Below are 17,337 nucleotides of genomic sequence, written 5' to 3'. Positions count from 1 at the left end.
TCATTCCAAAACGAAAAAAAAAAGGACTAAAGAATTTCTTGCCTATATAGTTTTATGATTAACAACAGCATGTAGTCCAACTTCAGAAAACCAGTGAAGAAAAAACAAGCACATCGTCCAGAAACTAAGCTCTGTCTGCCTTTTTTGATTGACAGGAAGACAGACAGGTAAACTAAAGGCCATGGGGACATTTTGATAACACTGCCTTCATTCCTATTCAACGTTTTGGAGCGCGTCTGTGATGCAAGTTGCATTCTTATCATCACATGCACTTCGTCTTTTGGACCTCATATGCATTTGCAGGCCACGTGGGACGCCATTTGCATTAGAAAGCAGAATACAATCACTTTAATTTTTAACAAGACATTTTGAATGTGCCACAAAGGCAGATTCTCGGCAACTGACGGAGCCCACGAAAGGAAGAAAAAAGAATTATTATGCAGGGAATTAAAGGAAAGCTGGAGTTGATGCGGCACAGACATCAATCAAGTGTTGCGAGTGTCGGAGAGAGGGGGAAAATGCACTGCATCCATGTTTCCAATGAAAGTAACATTAAAGTAAATCTGCCATTAATCTTGCATATTGATCAAGGTCGGTGTTAAGGAATTAATCATGAGTAGCACGCTATACATCAAACACTCATAAATAAATAAGCAGCTCAAACAATGTAGTGTGTCTGGGCCGAGGTCAATGCCTCATTAGCAGGGGGTGTCTTTGTTATTTTGAACAATGAAACTGGCTGTGGACTAAAGGTTATTACTATTAGGATTACGTTCGATTGTCACCGGCTGTGGTGAAATATCTTTGCGCTTTATGGGAAGTGAAGGGAGGGGAGTTTACTGTAAAAGCACTGGAGCTTCATCAGTCCAAAACCTACTTGATGAACTGTGACCAATGACCTGAAAATACTCAGAGCTGAACGACAGATGTAAGGCCTTGGTTTTGATAGCAAAACTTAAAAAAAAAAAAACAGAGAAAACCAATGGGTAATATCTCTAAATTTGAGCTTTTTTCCAGTACTGTAGCAAAAAATGGTTTATCAATATCATTGTCTTGAGCTTGTTTTCCTGTTAATATATCTAAAGATCCTTAAAGGAATAGTTCAAATATCTACATTTGTTTAAAATGTTCACACCAGCTCAGGCCATTTGATTTTGATTTGAGTTTGTGTCTTCATTAGAACAGATTTGGAGAAATGCAGCATCACATCACTTGCTCACCCCCTCTGCAGTGAATGGGTGCCGTCAGAATGAGAGTCCAAACAGCTGATAAAACATTACACTAATCCACAAATAATCCACACCACTTCAGTATGTCATTAAGGCATTTTTAACTTCAGACCGTTATTGTTGGTCCTCTATCCATATTATAGTTTTCTGCAGTGGAAAAAAATGTTGTCATGTCTATCTGTCGGAGGGTTTTGATGTGAGACAACAACAGGAGTAAATGTTAATATGAACAGGAGACAGTTTAAAGTTAAAATGCCTTAGGATCTGTTCCTTACACACATGAAACTTTTCATGTCATAAGAGTGGTTTGAATTAATAGTGGATTTTTGTGATGTTTTTATCAGCTGTTTGGACTCTCATTCTGATGGCACCCATTTACAGCAGAGGAGGTGAGCAAAGCCCCTTTCACACTGCCATTCCAGCAAATACAAGGGTAAAGTGTTCCGGCAATTGTTCCCGGGTCGCTCGATTTTGCACTTTCACACTGCAAGTGATGACCCGGGATATGTGCGTGCTTTCACACACAACCCGTAAAGATCCCGTAACGACACGTGACAGCAGGGTGTGACGTGTAATGTACGAGTCGAAAACGTTATGCACGTTATACTTTCACTGAAGCAAGCAAATGATCTCGGCGTCAGCGCGGAAAGTGAGGAAATAACTGATCTCTGCTTCATTACAGTTTGCACATATGTTCTCTTCGCGAACGTTGATCTTCCTTCAAAACAACCGGTAAAAGAGTCGCACAATAACACACGCCATGACTTCGACACGGCATTAGTTCTGGCTTTTGTTCACACAGCTCTCATCCCGGGTTGAACCCGGCAATGTTACTAGGTCCCCGACCCGGGTTCAATGCCGGAATCAATCCCGGGACGTGGTTGCTTTCACACAGAAGGCGACCCGGCAATGTTCCTGCAATAGGCCGGGTCCGACGTGCAGTGTGAAAGGGGCTCAAGTGATGTGTGTTTCTCCAAATCTGTTCTAATGAAGAAACAATCTCTATGTCAGATGTACATTTTCAACAAACTATCATTTTTTGATGAACTAAGTGTTCTGGAAACAAAATAGTATGGCTTGCTTTTAGTGTATAAAGTGTGGAAATCTTGAAAAATGAATTTGGTCTTAATGCCTTTTGGTTTATACTTAAAATTAAAAAAATTTGCTGAAATGCAATTCCATTAATGATGTTTCTTGTTTCTCTGAGAACAAGTGCTAATACTGTACAGTATCTCCTAATATCTTATGGAGTTTTGCTTCCCAAGTACATTTATCTTATTATTATTATTATTATTATTATTATTATTATTATTAGATATTGAAAAAATATTTATTTATTTATTTATTTATGTTGTAAAGTAGATTTTCTGAATAGAAATTATAGTGTAATGCACGGCTGATGTGTAATGACGGTTTTGGATGGTATCTGGCTCGTGTCAAAAGAGCCCACCCCTCAGTTTATATATTATCTAGATATAGTATGATACCCTCCTTTAATGTCTCTGGGATTTGTGCAAGGATTTATCATAAAAATTCATATCTTCTAAAAAATGATTCTCAATAGCAGAACCCCTAAGTTAAAATGTTTCATCCACTCTATGTGCTTTACATTTTCATAAAAATGTAGCAGCCTGGATCGTTCCAATAATTACATTTTGATAAGTGCTCACATTTCACACTTATGTAGCATGGGTAAAGCAAGAGGACAGGCCCGTGGCAGGTCTCTGTGGGAAACATTCATTTATCGCTCTTAACGTGGTGATCTGGAAACTTAATTGGTCCATTTCCCTCCCTCTCCGTCTCTTTACTTCACTGAGGGCACTTGCTTCCTAACCTGCCATTGTGTTTAGTGCCACTCGTGACTGGCATAGCTGATGCCCACTGGGGTTTAGAAGGACGTTCTCTGAGCAGCAAGTGCTTTGGGATCTGTCATGTTTGACATTTTTTATCAGTGGCTCAAAAGTGGCACACGTTCTAATGAATACACGTGGACCTGAACCTCCGTTAACGCCCGGGCCTCCGGGTTATAAGTTTAGCTGGGAAATTAATCAGCACTAATTCTCCAGTGGTGAAATTAATCTAGCGCTGAATTCTTATGCAGTAAACACTTTGTCATTGTTCGATCAGAGCACTTTATTAGTCTGCGGAACAAGGTTTCATTAGGCAATGGGGAAAAGAGAAGAGCTTCTGTAACGCAGTGCCACATTTCCATTGACATCTGCCGCAGTCTTTGGAGATTATCTTTCTATGGTGATAATTTGTGAGCCAGGTGTCACCAACAATTACACCCACCTCATCCTTTCTCAACAGGCCGACATATCCAGCAATAGCTCCCCCCTTCCCCAGTTCCTCCCGTTTTCATCCCCCATCCGGCTTTTGTCATCTCACCTTCAGAAACTCAATCAAGTTGCCCCTCTTTAGGGAGTTTATTAACACTTAGCATGTGAAAAACAGGTGATTGGCATCTCTGCATGACTAACCACTAAAATTATGCTTTAATAATGAGAATCTTCTCTCAGTGAAAGGCTTGGAGTTTTTCAGTACTTGTATAAAGAGCGTGACATGTCATGTGTGTAACCATATATTTCAGAAATATTTTTTTTTGTAGGAAAAACAATAAAATAGTTTCCAAAAAATGTAAATGTTATCATTTACCCACCCTCATGTCAAATCATTTTTATTTAGTTAAAATAATTTTGTTGTGTTCATATGTATTAGTTTATCAAGTCTATAATTTAAATACATTTTAATTTTTAATTTTTATTTATTTATTATTATAATTGTATATATATATATATATATATATATATATATATATATATATATATATATATGTCTAGTTGTTTTAGTACTTCAAGTTAAATAAAATAAAAATGAAAATGTTTTCCTTGGCAAATTGCTGAAATAAATATGTTTTATAAAATACAGTTATCATTCATTCATTCATGCATTTTTTTATGATTTTAGTTTTAGTTCATGATAATAACTCAATCATAATCCTGTAATGAATCCTGTAATTTGTGCTAACCAGTCATGACTGTGATGAGCAGCAGGCCATTTGGTTGTCTTATAAGACATCAATGTTTTACTATAAACTCGCATATAAGTAGTAAATCTACAAATCATGGTTGTGTCTGTTTCAGTGGTTTTGGTTTGTGGTTTATAAAGTGTTTTACTATTTAGCAACAGCATTTAAAACGTATTCCTCTAAAACCAGGCAGATGGCAACCATATAAACTGTGACCATTTCGGACTAATGGAAGTGGCCTCTTGTTGGTACGGGTGTTAAGCAACTTTGTTAAAACAATGTATGTATCCCCCAAACCTCTATGCCTATTAAAGGATGATTCTGGCACAAAATCAGGTTATAAGCAGTAGAAGAAAGTGAGGTGGGGCACAGTTATACCCCTTACTGTTTCTTACCTGTTTCACTTCCCCTAATCCATCTGGCCACACTTCCTTCTCAGCTTTCAAGTAGTAGCAATATAAACACCACACTACCTATCTTTCTTCCCCTCATGCTAGCTTGACAGAAGTTGGAGGCCTGAGGGTTGGATTGTGTGATATGAAGATTTTTGATCGTGAATGATAAAAATGTCTCCACTATCTGCTTTTAAAGAAATTGTGCTTCAGCGCACATTCTCTTAGCTGCAGCTCTGGCGCCGCCGAATCAATATACTGTGACATACCTTAACACTTATCAGTGAGACACTCACGAGACACTGTGCTCACAAAAGTACATTTATTTATTTATTTTACATCTGCTTTAAAGCTGTTACATTCAGTGACTTTCAGTTTCCTTATTTGGTCTTTTTCCTGTTCTTGTTTGGTAGATTTGATTAATCCCCACCTGTCTCCATTTCCCTGATTACCTCAAATGTTCTTGAATACCCTGTCTGTTTAGTTCCTCCTCGTCTTTGATTAAGTTGACTTTATGTATTATGTTGGATGTGCCCTTATTCTCCCTCGATCATTAAACGTACATTTTGTATATCGTCTTCTTCGTGCGACTTCCTCGTTGCTTACGCACCAGCAAAACCATAACAGAATCACAGACCCAAAAGTGTAGTTTAGCGGGGATTTTTCTTTCCCTTTTTGTCATTTGTTTTCCTCCCCCTCTCTGAATGGCAATCCCAGCAGTCCGACTCCTATGCCTGGAGCTACTGGACCGTTCGCTGGAGGACCATACCAGGGACTTTTTAGATCTGGCGTGCCTTACCCACTTCCCCGACCGCCCGCTCTCTAATTTCTATTACACCGGCCTGAGCGATTGTTGTAAGGCACGCCTACCAGCGAATGGTCCCAGAGAGGATTTTACTGCCTTCGTGGAATGGTTGCTGGAGAAAAATGGAACCCCATTCACCGTCGGTCCCACTGAAGAGGATATCTCCAGCCCCGCTCCCGACCCAGAGACCAGCCAGCAGCCATCCCGCCGCACAGAGCTAGAGCCCACCGCAGCTGCAGAGCCGAGCCTGTCACGGTCGGATAACAAGGACTCGAGAGCGCGAGTGACCAGGTATGTGAGCCGGCAACACCGTCCGTTGTGGAACTACTGGTGGAGATCGAGGGCGTGGAGGAAAGCCCTGGCCACACTCCTGCGACTGAGGGTAAGCTGCATTCGTTTTCTGGGAAGTATATGGAGGAAATAATGGACCTTATAGACTTATATTCCTGTTTCTCCACAGGTTCCGTCCAGCCCTGAATCTCCTGTGTATCTGCTGGTTCTGCCCAGCCCTGAATTTTCTGTTTCTCCGCTAGCTCCGTCCAGCCCTGAGTCTCCTGTTTCTCTGCTGGTTCCGCCCAGCCCTGAATCTCCTGTGTCTCCACTGGCTCCGTCCAGCCCTGAATCTCCAGTGTCTCCACTGGCTCCGTCCAGCCCTGAATCTCCAGTGTCTCCACTGGCTCCGTCCAGCCCTGAATCTCCTGTGTCTACGCTGGTTCCGCCCAGCACTGATCCTCCTGTATTCCCTTCCAGCCTCCCTCTCCTGCCTCCTCCTAGACCTGCCAGTTCCTCTGCTCCACTTCCGCCGGTTCAGTCTAGCCCTGTATCTCCTATTTCTCTGCAGGAAATGTCCAATCCTGTTCCTCCTGTGTTTCCTCCCATCCTCCCACTCTCATCTCCTCCTAGACCAGCCAGTTTCTCGACCTCATCTCCTCTGGTGCCAGTCAGTCCCGCAGCTCACCCTCAGTCAGTGCCATCTGGGCGCGATGGTTCGCAGCGGGACTTCCAGTCTCCAGCTCCGCCTTGGCGTGTGGATTCCCTGTCTCTGCCTCCAGCCTCCGAACCCTGGACTCCTTCTCGGTCCTTCGACCCAGCGGCTCCGCCTTGGCTGTTAGCTCCCTCATTTCCACCGTGGCTCGGCATCCCACCAGCTCCACCGGGCTCCCTCTTCCCTCCGGCTCCACCTAAAATTTAATTTCTACCATTGTTTATTCACTCACATGCTGTCCCAAACAAATGTTTAATAGAAGAAGGAAACATTCAGGTTTAAAACAACGTTTTATACATGAAGGTATAAAAAACTAAACACTAACCTATTTAAATTTTTGAGAGAATTATTCCTTCAAGAGAAAAATACTCTTGACTGAAAAACTTTGATACAGCTGATTTAACAGGAATCAATGTATGTATCTGTATAGTGTTTTATTTTTATTTGTTCATTCAATATTTTGAATGCTCCTGCTTAATCCTATTGTACCTGAAAATAAAACACTGTTTACTTGTATATTATTTGTATTTGTAATGTTTAACTTTGTTCTATTTTTTTATATATATATATAACAAATGTAAAATAATGACAAAGATTTGTATCTTCTCCCACTTTGGCCTAAATATCCACCATACTTTTTCATATTTTGTTACTTTACTGTAACAAGCTTTGTCTTTATTATAGGGATATTTGTTTGGCTGTAATGCTCAAACAGCTTGCAAAATAGAAAAACCAACATGACAAAGAATCACGATGAAATCATGGACCCTACCCACCCCCCCAAACCCCAATGGTTCACAATTGTGCCCTCATAATGCCATTTCGCCCCTGCCACTCCAGAGGTCTGTGCATGCCACTGCTTGGGATGGATGTGTAGCTAGTTGGTTTTGTAGGGCATTTAAGCTGCTTGCTATGAGTTTATGCTTACTGGCCCAAATCAAACGGGGCCTCTTTGATATTCTGGTCCCTAGATTAAACTATCTGTAAATTTTAACTATAAAACTATGGGAGTTTCCATAGCACAAATGTGGTTGATGACTTATTTCATTAAAATTTCTAACGCTACACCATAAAACAAAACAAAACAAAACAAAACTGAAAAGCGGAAAGGGGAAAGGTACTCGAATACTTTCCTTGAAACTCGAAGTGCTATGGTGTTCATATTGAATTGCAAAGCACATCTATTGCTATTGCGGTGGAAAAAATGGGTATAGTTATGGACAGTTTTGATGGTATTTATCTAAATATAAATTTTATATTTACATTACTATAATAACAGAAATAAATGACAGATGTACAAATTGGCATCTTTCTCTTTCTTTCTTTCTTTAAATATAAGTGCAATGTAAAATTGTATGTATACAAGTTCATTGTATCACATGATCAATTTAAATGTTATAGTTAAGGGCACTTAATGTAGTGGGTCTATTATTGTTTTGTTGTTTATTTGCATATATTTACAATGTAATTCATGTATAATTACAGATAATTACAGTAACTACAGTGTACTTACTAATGTATCTATATGGGTTTGGGTTACGTTTAGAGGTAGTTTCAGGGTTATTGCCTAGTAATTATCCAGTTCTTGAAATTATTATAACAAATACATAGTATGAACAATACTAACTGTAAAATAAATTGTTTCTGCATTTTCTTATGGTCAACCAATCTGAACTAAACAAAGCTTGCATTTTCATAAAATGTGACATTATTAAAAGCATTATTAAATTACCTTATCCTTGAAACGTGAGGGTCTAGAGAGGTCAACACACTGGCTGGTTCAGTAAATGAAAACTTTTACAATCTAAAATAATAAAATATCTCATGTTTATTTGTCTTTTTAATAAATAATAATACAAAATTGTGCCAAATTGCTTTTCTTTGGAATGGAAAAATAATTTTTGCCTTCACGTTTGCTCCAATAGAAAAAAAACAAACAAAAGCAAACCAAAAACAAACAGTATAAGGTTTCTATCACTTTTCATAAGAGGAAGAAAAAATATATCAAGAGACTGATTAATCAAATCTGAACTCATGCAGCAACCAAAATCGAAAGCATGTGTTTTTAAGTCAATATTTGTAAGAATAGTATTTGTAATTTATGTTTGCATAATAAATTCTGGCATCCTTCACATGAAGCACTGCTCTTCTTGTGCTCCAAGACATTTAAATGAAGCATACAAATTCAGTTTGTATCTATAGCCAGCTAATACCCTCTTTGTTTTCTTTCATCAATAGGCACTTGGATTTCACTAAACTCTATCACTAGCACACAAGTACAGACTAGTGAGCGTCCGCAGTGTCCATCCTCCGAGATGATAGCACACTGATGGTGGCATCAGAAAGATCCATAATGCCGAGCAGCTGCTAGGGACATCTGGACACAGGTGAGGATGACGCTCGCTCCAGACCGCAGGGCTGACGGCTTCCAGTATCACTGCATTACGGAGGTCAAAAGATCATCTCCACTAGCAACAAAAGATTTAGGATTAGTTTTGTAACACAGGAGGCCCTTTTAGTCTGCGGTGAATGCAAATGATGCAAACAAAAGCGATTGGGAGGTGATGGTCTGTCAGATTAGGGGGTCTGGGTGCACGCATTGGATGCTGCGATGTATCGCTCCGCTCTTTTGTAGAGCAGATGGTATTGTGACGTTTCACAGTTAATATTAATCTACATAATAGGTTCACTTTTAAGCAGGAATTTATTTATTTATTTTTTTAATGACTTGGAGTAGCTATGAGGACCTTTTTTTTTTTCTTGCAAAGTGACTTTTGACCCAAAGGTATGATCCTTTTGGACCAAAAGAGGGCAGCATAGTTCTGTTTGATACAAATGGAAGGTCGGTTGTCTCTCATAATCAAAAGATCCAGCCAAAACCATTTATCAATCTCTGGAAAATTTTGAAGTGAAGAAGGTTTTTTTTTGTTTTGTTTTTTGTTATTTAATTAAATATACATTCAATTAATGTCAGAATTTGAATGTTTTTCATTTCATTACAAATTCTCTACAGTCAGTGAAACTGGGAAAACTATAAAAAAAAAACGTCAAAGAAATTTACTCTTTTTATTTTATTTCTTTAAAATGTCTATACAGTATGTTGTTTTTTCCCATGGGAGCTGGATAGATGCTAATGTTATAACAAAATAACATATATCTGTGTTTATAGTTGCAGTCATGTTTAAGTTAATCAAATTATATATTTATGTACAGCATTTATGTGAATTTTCCTAATGCAAATGTAAGTATGATGAAAGAAAATTGCCACAATACATTTACATTTATTTCAAATGTGTTGTGTATTTGTCATTGGTGACATTGCAGAATAGGTATCCATTAGTACTTGATAGAAATCTATTACTTTGTATTGATCATTTATGAAACTGCACATACATTTAGGTAGTCAAATATTATATGACTATCTATATTCGGTTTCTTTTGATTGTCTTTTATTTCTTTGGAAGTGTATTTTCCAAATGCAACATTTTATGATTGACGTTGCATCAGTATTGAATTTGTGAGTCTGCTGAACTGACTGTAAATTATTAGTCTGCTAATTAAAAACCTAACTGCCTATAAACCAAGGGTCTGTAGATTTATAGCTCGCAATTTCTCACACAATATGTTATATTTAAAAGTTGTCTTTTTAAAAATGTATCTATACATTACTTATGGAGCAGTACAATAAACTTGAAAGCAGAGGTAGGGTAGAAGCTATTTTTATACACAGTTCACTACGGCCCATTCAATATCCTACCAGGAAAAACAAAATGCAAATTTCAATTGTTTCTCCTAGACACCAATGAGATTAAATGCATCTCAGACTTTTCTCCTGAGAACAGATTATAATCTCATATGTCTCTAGAGTCTCAATCTTGTCTCACACAGTGTGCCTAGAATGACCAAGATACAACATCCAAATTAGAGATCTTAATATATTTCAATCATTTAATCAATCCAGAATCAAATTCCAGAGCTTATATCTGTTTTCATAGCTCTTTTAGTTACTTAAATATATTCCCATTGGACAAAACACCCAGGATATTTCAAATTGCAAAAAGTATGCTCTACATGATACAGGAATATGACATATTAAACAGACTTTTACAGGCCCAGTTTATGTCATATTAAATATGGAGCCAACCTTAAAGCTATTAAATATGAAATTCTCACATCGGAATATAAACTCAAACATTTGCACTTTAAAAAATGACAGTGAATTTAGCGGTAAAAGACTGTAAGAATGCTGCAGTAAAAACCTGTTAAATGGTTAATGTTAAATTATTACTATATCTGCTATATACAGTGAAAAACTGTATTGAACATTACATGTAATTTTACGGAAGGATACAGTTTTTGGAAGTGAAAAAGGCCATATAATTTAAAGTGAATAACCGTAAATTGACATTCCCAGAATTCACCTGCGTTACATTTTTGTTAGTTTTTTAAATAACTTTTGTTTCTTTGTTTTTCTTAGCAGTTTTGTATATTAGGGATATGTGTTACACCTAATGTTGTTAAATTAATGTTTATTGCATTATTTCAGTTTCATGTGTGTCACCATGATGGTGATCAGTGTTTATGTGAATGACACTGTGCACCTTCTATTTATGTTATTATTTAAAAACTGCTTGTGATGGGCTTTGGTTCATCATGTGATCAAGTGTACCACCTGCATTTGGTGGCTATCAGTGTATTACAAAGTTACAAAACAGATTTCAGTATTTCAATAGGTTGGTATATTAACATTATATCCGTTAATGAACTAACAGTATTTTATGAAATTTAAGGTAAAACTGTAAAACCTAAAATGTTGTTACCATATTATTTTTTTACGGTAAAATTCCGGCAACCACAGCTGCTGTTTATTACTGTAATATTTACAGCATTTTTTTTTACAGTGTGGATTTCTCTTTTTATAGCTTTATAGTCTTACTGTAAGAGAACAACTGTGTCTATATTTAGTATATTATTTTTTTCTTTTTAGGAGTTTTAATAACATTAACGATGGCCCTGTGTTCCTGGATATTCGAGAACTGAACTTGACATAAAATATTTTCTACAGATTTCCATTTACCTACATAACAACAGACCTACGACATATTGAACGGATAAGCCCATTTTGAGTCCAAATAATCAAGGAGTCAACTTTGACAGAAGCGAATCACTATCAGCTAGATGCCTGACCAATGTGTTGTTGTTTTGGGCGCACGCTCACTCTCACTCCGTGATGCCAGCGGGACAGCGCACTGATTCGGCACGCGGCAGATGTGGCACAGTGGCGGCTGCCGCTTCTGACTGCAGCTCCCTGTGTGATGTGACTGAAAAGATGAAAGGCGAGGTTGTTGCCGTGGTGGTAATTACTGCGGATACAAACGGGAACAAAAAGCTGCTTTGTTTGCCGTTCTGTCACCCAATCAGTGGGGTGCGTAAATCTATCTGATTTGTCTGTCAGATACATCCGAAACTTTTCTTTCCTTTCTGTCTTAATAAACTAATGGTAAGTAATAAGCGTGATGTTACGTAGACATTCAATTGGCACCACGGTTACTAATATTCAACTTTACATGCATGAAATGAGATCCGGGGTGAATGTTTCTCCTGCTAACTCTTTGTTGTTTTTTAATGAAGGTAAGCAATTAAACAGCGAGAACAACAGCAGTCAACAAACACCTTATTAGTTAGTTGGGGCCAACCTCGTCTAGTCAAGTATATGCTCGATAAATAAATCAGATCCCCTCATTTCTCTGTTCCTGTTTGATTTCCTCTGAAGTCTGGGTGGAAGTGGCCTACACAGACTTAATGAGAGTGAGAGGTGTCATGTAACATTGAATGATTGACTGACGGCGAGGCAGGATGAACTCATAAGCTTCTGTCTCTTAAATAGCTGCCTTATTTAGGATGATCATTAGCTGGTGTCAGGTTTGAGATGTTCAGAACCTGATGCAATCAGGAGCAACTACTAATTGCAAGCTGTCGTAAGTGGAAGCTTGCTAAAACGTCTGTTCAAGTACTTTGGAAGTCAATGTAATGAAGTGCAAGTTTTATCATTAGGCTTTGCTTTTACTCTGTATTGGTTAATTCAGAAGTGAGTGGTATGACAGTCTTATGTGAGTTTTTTGGTAACACTTTACAATAAGGTTCAATTTCAACTTTAGTTAATGTATTGGGCATAATGAACAAACAATGAACAATATTTTAAGGTCACACTTTATTTTGAGGTCCAATTATCACAAACTAAACATTAACTACAATGTTTGAGTCAATAATCTCCTGATTTGCATCTTATTAATAGTTAATAAGGTAGTTGTTAAGATTTTTTTGGGGTAGGATTAAATTATCTAAAATAAGGTCATGCAGAATAAGTTAATCTGTGCTTTATAAGAGATAATAATATACATTGCTAGTTAACAGTGAGAATTGGTCCTTAAAAAAGGTTACCAATAATAATTACTGTATTCTAATATTTTTCTTTACATTTCAAGTTAGTAACATGAATTAATAACGAACAACAGTATAGTATTACACAGTATAATAGTATAGTATAATAGTATTACAAAAGTATACTGTTACCTTAATAGTTTATTTATCTATTAAATTATCTAAAATATTGCCCAAGCATTTACAATTTAACAAACAGACCTGACAGGATGTTTAAAAGTACACAATTTAATGTCCACGATGTCTACATTCAATTATCTTTCTAATGGTGTGTGCACACCAAACGCAAACCAAATATTCTCATTGCATTATTCAGATTTCTTACGGGAAATTTTTAATGTTACTCACACAAATAAAATCATTATGCTCTCCTCCATTTTCTGATAAAACCACGTGTCATACTGGACTTGTCAATAAGCTCTTCGCTGATTGGTGCGCGCGACAACTCGTCATGCAAATTTTATGCTCAGTCGCGGATGAGGCATATATCACTTGTTCGATTGCAGGATTCACGATGCCTAATTCACGTCATTCGCCTCTTTTCTCGTCAGTGCATTAACTTTGTAAATAATCTATACGTGCAAATAATTAAATTTGCTTTTGGTGTGAACATATCATGAGAGGCATATAATTTGTAAAACTGTCAACTCCATTACTGCAACAGATTAATTTAACCTATTGCACAATCTAACAACTAACACACATTTTAGCCCTGGCAGAATGTTTAAAAGTCACAAAAAAGTACTTAAACAGGAAAAGGCACCCATTTTATTGAATTTATTGAAATGTACAGCATTATTCATTACAGTTCCTGCTAGAAACAAAGATGTCCGCTTTTCAAAAATAGCCCCCTGTGCAGCTGCCGCCCGTTCTCTCTCAGTAACCCTTCAATCAAGAGTCCAGTCCTGGGTGGGCTGCCCTACTTCCAGCCCCCAGGAATCAGCACTGGAGGCAAGCCAGCGCTTCCCCCTCAACATGACCAGGGCGTCCCGAAGGTTAATGCAGGCCCGGTCTCCACTCGATCAGCTCTCATTACTAATGTTCAGGGGTATGGGTTACCAAATTGCTCCCAATTGGGCTCACGGAGCGAGACTTTGTGCCCAAAGCAAGACGTTCAGTGGAAATAATTATCAGCGGTTGGCTGGCAGGTCACTACAACATGTTAGCACATACTGAAGGACATGCAGGAACAAGGTCACGGTTATGGGTCCAAGACAGCTGATAATGCTTTAAGTACCGGTAGACTTTTTTTTATTGTTGCTCCAGACGCTGTCAAAGCATGCCTTGTGCTTGCTAAATGCTGTGTGACAGCGATATTAGATAATTAGATTGGAATTGTTTAAAGGTTCGCCAAGATAAGCTGACTACACATGCTATGGGGCTGGGTGGGTTGGGTGATGAAAACAGGTTATGATTCAACAAAGTCCGCCTCGAAGCAACAAGTAAACATGCAGAAAGGCACAAGCGCAGACATAGTACACACTACACCCTACAGCATGTTCCAATTGGGTAATTTGGGTTGTTTAGAAGGGGAGTGAAAATGGACTTATTGAAATGGGCTCCCATTACAAGCCTCGTTATAATAGCAATAAAGTGACCTTAAGATAAGAAGGGAAAGTCTGAGGACCTGACAAGGAAACCCAGATAAAGATCACATCTATTAGGAGCGTTCCCACTGATTGGAGCCAAAATGCTAGTCGTTAAACAACTACAGAATACTTTAAATTGCAGACAATTTGGTATTTTCTACACATGGGGGTCGTGACAACATTCTCGTTTTGTTTCTGACCAAAGTGTGTATAATTGTGTGTTACCTGGGAATCAAAAACAAAGCCTAGCCGTTGAGTAATCATGAAAAAGAACAATGGAATGAATGAGGTTCGGCATTACGATCAGCCTTCCGCCCCGTAGCCCACCTACCTAAAAACTTTTCATTAAATAAGATTTGACACACACTCATTCCAACACAAGCAGTGAAAAAAGGTGAAAATACACATCACATCCTCTTAACAAACCATCCACACCTTGGAACGACAAAGCACTTCTCTAAAGCTGTTAAAAACACATTTCATTTCCAGGTGAAATTGCATAAATTGGGCCCATGGGTTTTCGCAACACTGCAGTGCAGTGCTTACACTTTTGATATGTACAAAATTCTTGTATTTTATGTGTGTTTTATGTGATGTCGTATCTTGAAGGCAAGACTCAATATTAAAATTCAGTAGGTATTAATTTCCCTATGTTGAAAATGGTAATCTGTTTTTTTCCCCCCTTAAATATAAAATAAATATATATTTTATTAAAAATAAAAAAATCAGAAACCCGGCCACAATTTTTTACACATTTAAATTATTTTAGATAATTGTGTTGTTACAACATACAATATAGTTTTATAGCATGGTAATATACCGAAATTAAATGAAAAAAATATATTATTGTTATCTAAATATTGTACTTATAGATAATATTCATAATAAATTATTGCATTAGTGCAAAAGAATTTCCCATTGTTTATCAATTGATATAAACAAAACAACAACAACAAAAAACAGTGTCAAGAACTGTCCATTACTCTTAACTGAGATCAGATTTAAAAGCCACATTTAAAGCATTGTGAACATCATATCCACAGTTTGAGTTTATGTTTCAGTTTTTCTAGCAACAATTGCAGTGTACACTTCATGGTGACCGTCCTCCAATTAGCATTCCAGTCAGCTGAAGTTGAATCTTGGCTAGTTACGAATGACTCTATCTGGATAATTGAAACCTCATACTGTCCTCCCAGTTGCTGGAGCAGATGCCATGCTTTACTGAATTTCTCGCCATCGTCGCATTGTGCTCACTTGTCAACCTCGTATTTAACAGCGTCCACCCGTTGTTAGCACCTGTCACACTCCCCGCCCGGCTCCAGCTCCAGATCCCAGTAAAACACAACGACACAGGGAGGATCTGTGCCACATGTGCCCTGGTGCTACTGACAAGACTTGAGCGAGTGTTGACAGACACCTACCCCCACTGACAAGACTATTAACCCGCCTGGATTGTGTTTATAGAGCTGAATGTATGACATAGACTAGGCAAACAGTCTAAGATGGACTTCCTTCTAATGCACAAGATGTAGTTTTACATGACGGAAGCTTGCTCTGTTGGATACTTACAAGCAATAATATGCAGAATGAGGAATATATTGAAGCTCCAAAAGAGCCACTCAAAAATAATTACCTTAAAACAGCTGCCATTTATTGAAGAAATGATTCACTTACTCACACACACGTCTGGTCAGCTATCCTTGTAGAGACTCCCCATTGGCGTAATGGTTTTTGGAAACTTTCTGCATCTTTTAATTCTGAAAAAAAAAAAAAAAAAACCCCAATGTGTATGATTTATAAGTTTTTGTACCCATGGGGACCTCAATTTAGGTCCTTACCATGACACGATTCCCCATTAGTCTGTGTGTATTCAGGTTTAAGACCCCACAAGGATATATAAACCTGTACACAAATACACACGCATGCACACACACACGCACACACACACACATAGTCAAGCACATTCAGTAAATAGTTCTAAAGTGTTCTTTAATAGTCATTTATTTATAAGTCAAACCCAGATGGGACATTTAACCAAAGTGAAATAATTTGCAATCTTCGTATGGTGAAATTTCAATAACTGAAATATACCCATGAGCCAACACTGCTATTCATAGAAATGCAAACACCAGCAGAAAATGGCAGGCATCTTTACATACATAAGATTATGTCCATAAAGTGTGAGAAAAGTGGCTTAATTCTTGCAGATTTGCATCGAGTTCTGTACTGAGTACTCATAACACTGCCATTTTCTGCAATGCAGATCCTGCAAAACCTGTGGGAATTGCCATACATTGCTGCCTTCCAGTTCTGCTCGTTGTCAGATGTTCAGTTCCATGTGGAACGTTCCAGAGACCCATCATTTCCATTCTGAATTCTGATCATTGCTCAAACATCCCAGAGCCAGGCTCATCAGCGCTCAGAGATATGTTGACAGGTGTCCAGTCTGTCTTCGTGCATCTAACTGGTGCCGTTCCACTGGGAACGCCAAGTTTCCATAGCTGGAGAGTTTCAAAAGGTTGCTAGTTTAACATTAAGTCAAATGATCAGAGGTACTGATCGCAGTCATTGTAATTTGGAAGTAATGCAAATGTCAAGTGTGTCTAATTGTCCAGCACTTAGGGATAATTAGAGTAAAGCAATTGGCTTTCATGGCTGAGCGGACCGCAGTGCCACGACCTCTTCGTTGATTTGACCTGAACTTGACCAGGGCCCATGGTGCCAGTTCACAGTTGCTGGTAGATGGAGGGTTACCAGTGCTTCATCCAAGATGTGGATCATCCAAGAGACAACAATATTTTCTGCCTTTGAAGCAGCTTCTTGAAATAGTGAATGTTTGTATTTGAAATAATATAGATATTATGAATC

Source organism: Carassius auratus, chromosome 21 (genome assembly GCF_003368295.1).
Source record: "Carassius auratus strain Wakin chromosome 21, ASM336829v1, whole genome shotgun sequence".
NCBI lineage: Eukaryota > Metazoa > Chordata > Actinopteri > Cypriniformes > Cyprinidae > Carassius > Carassius auratus.
The sequence above is the reverse complement of the archived record's forward strand: the minus strand, read 5'-3'. Positions refer to the sequence as shown.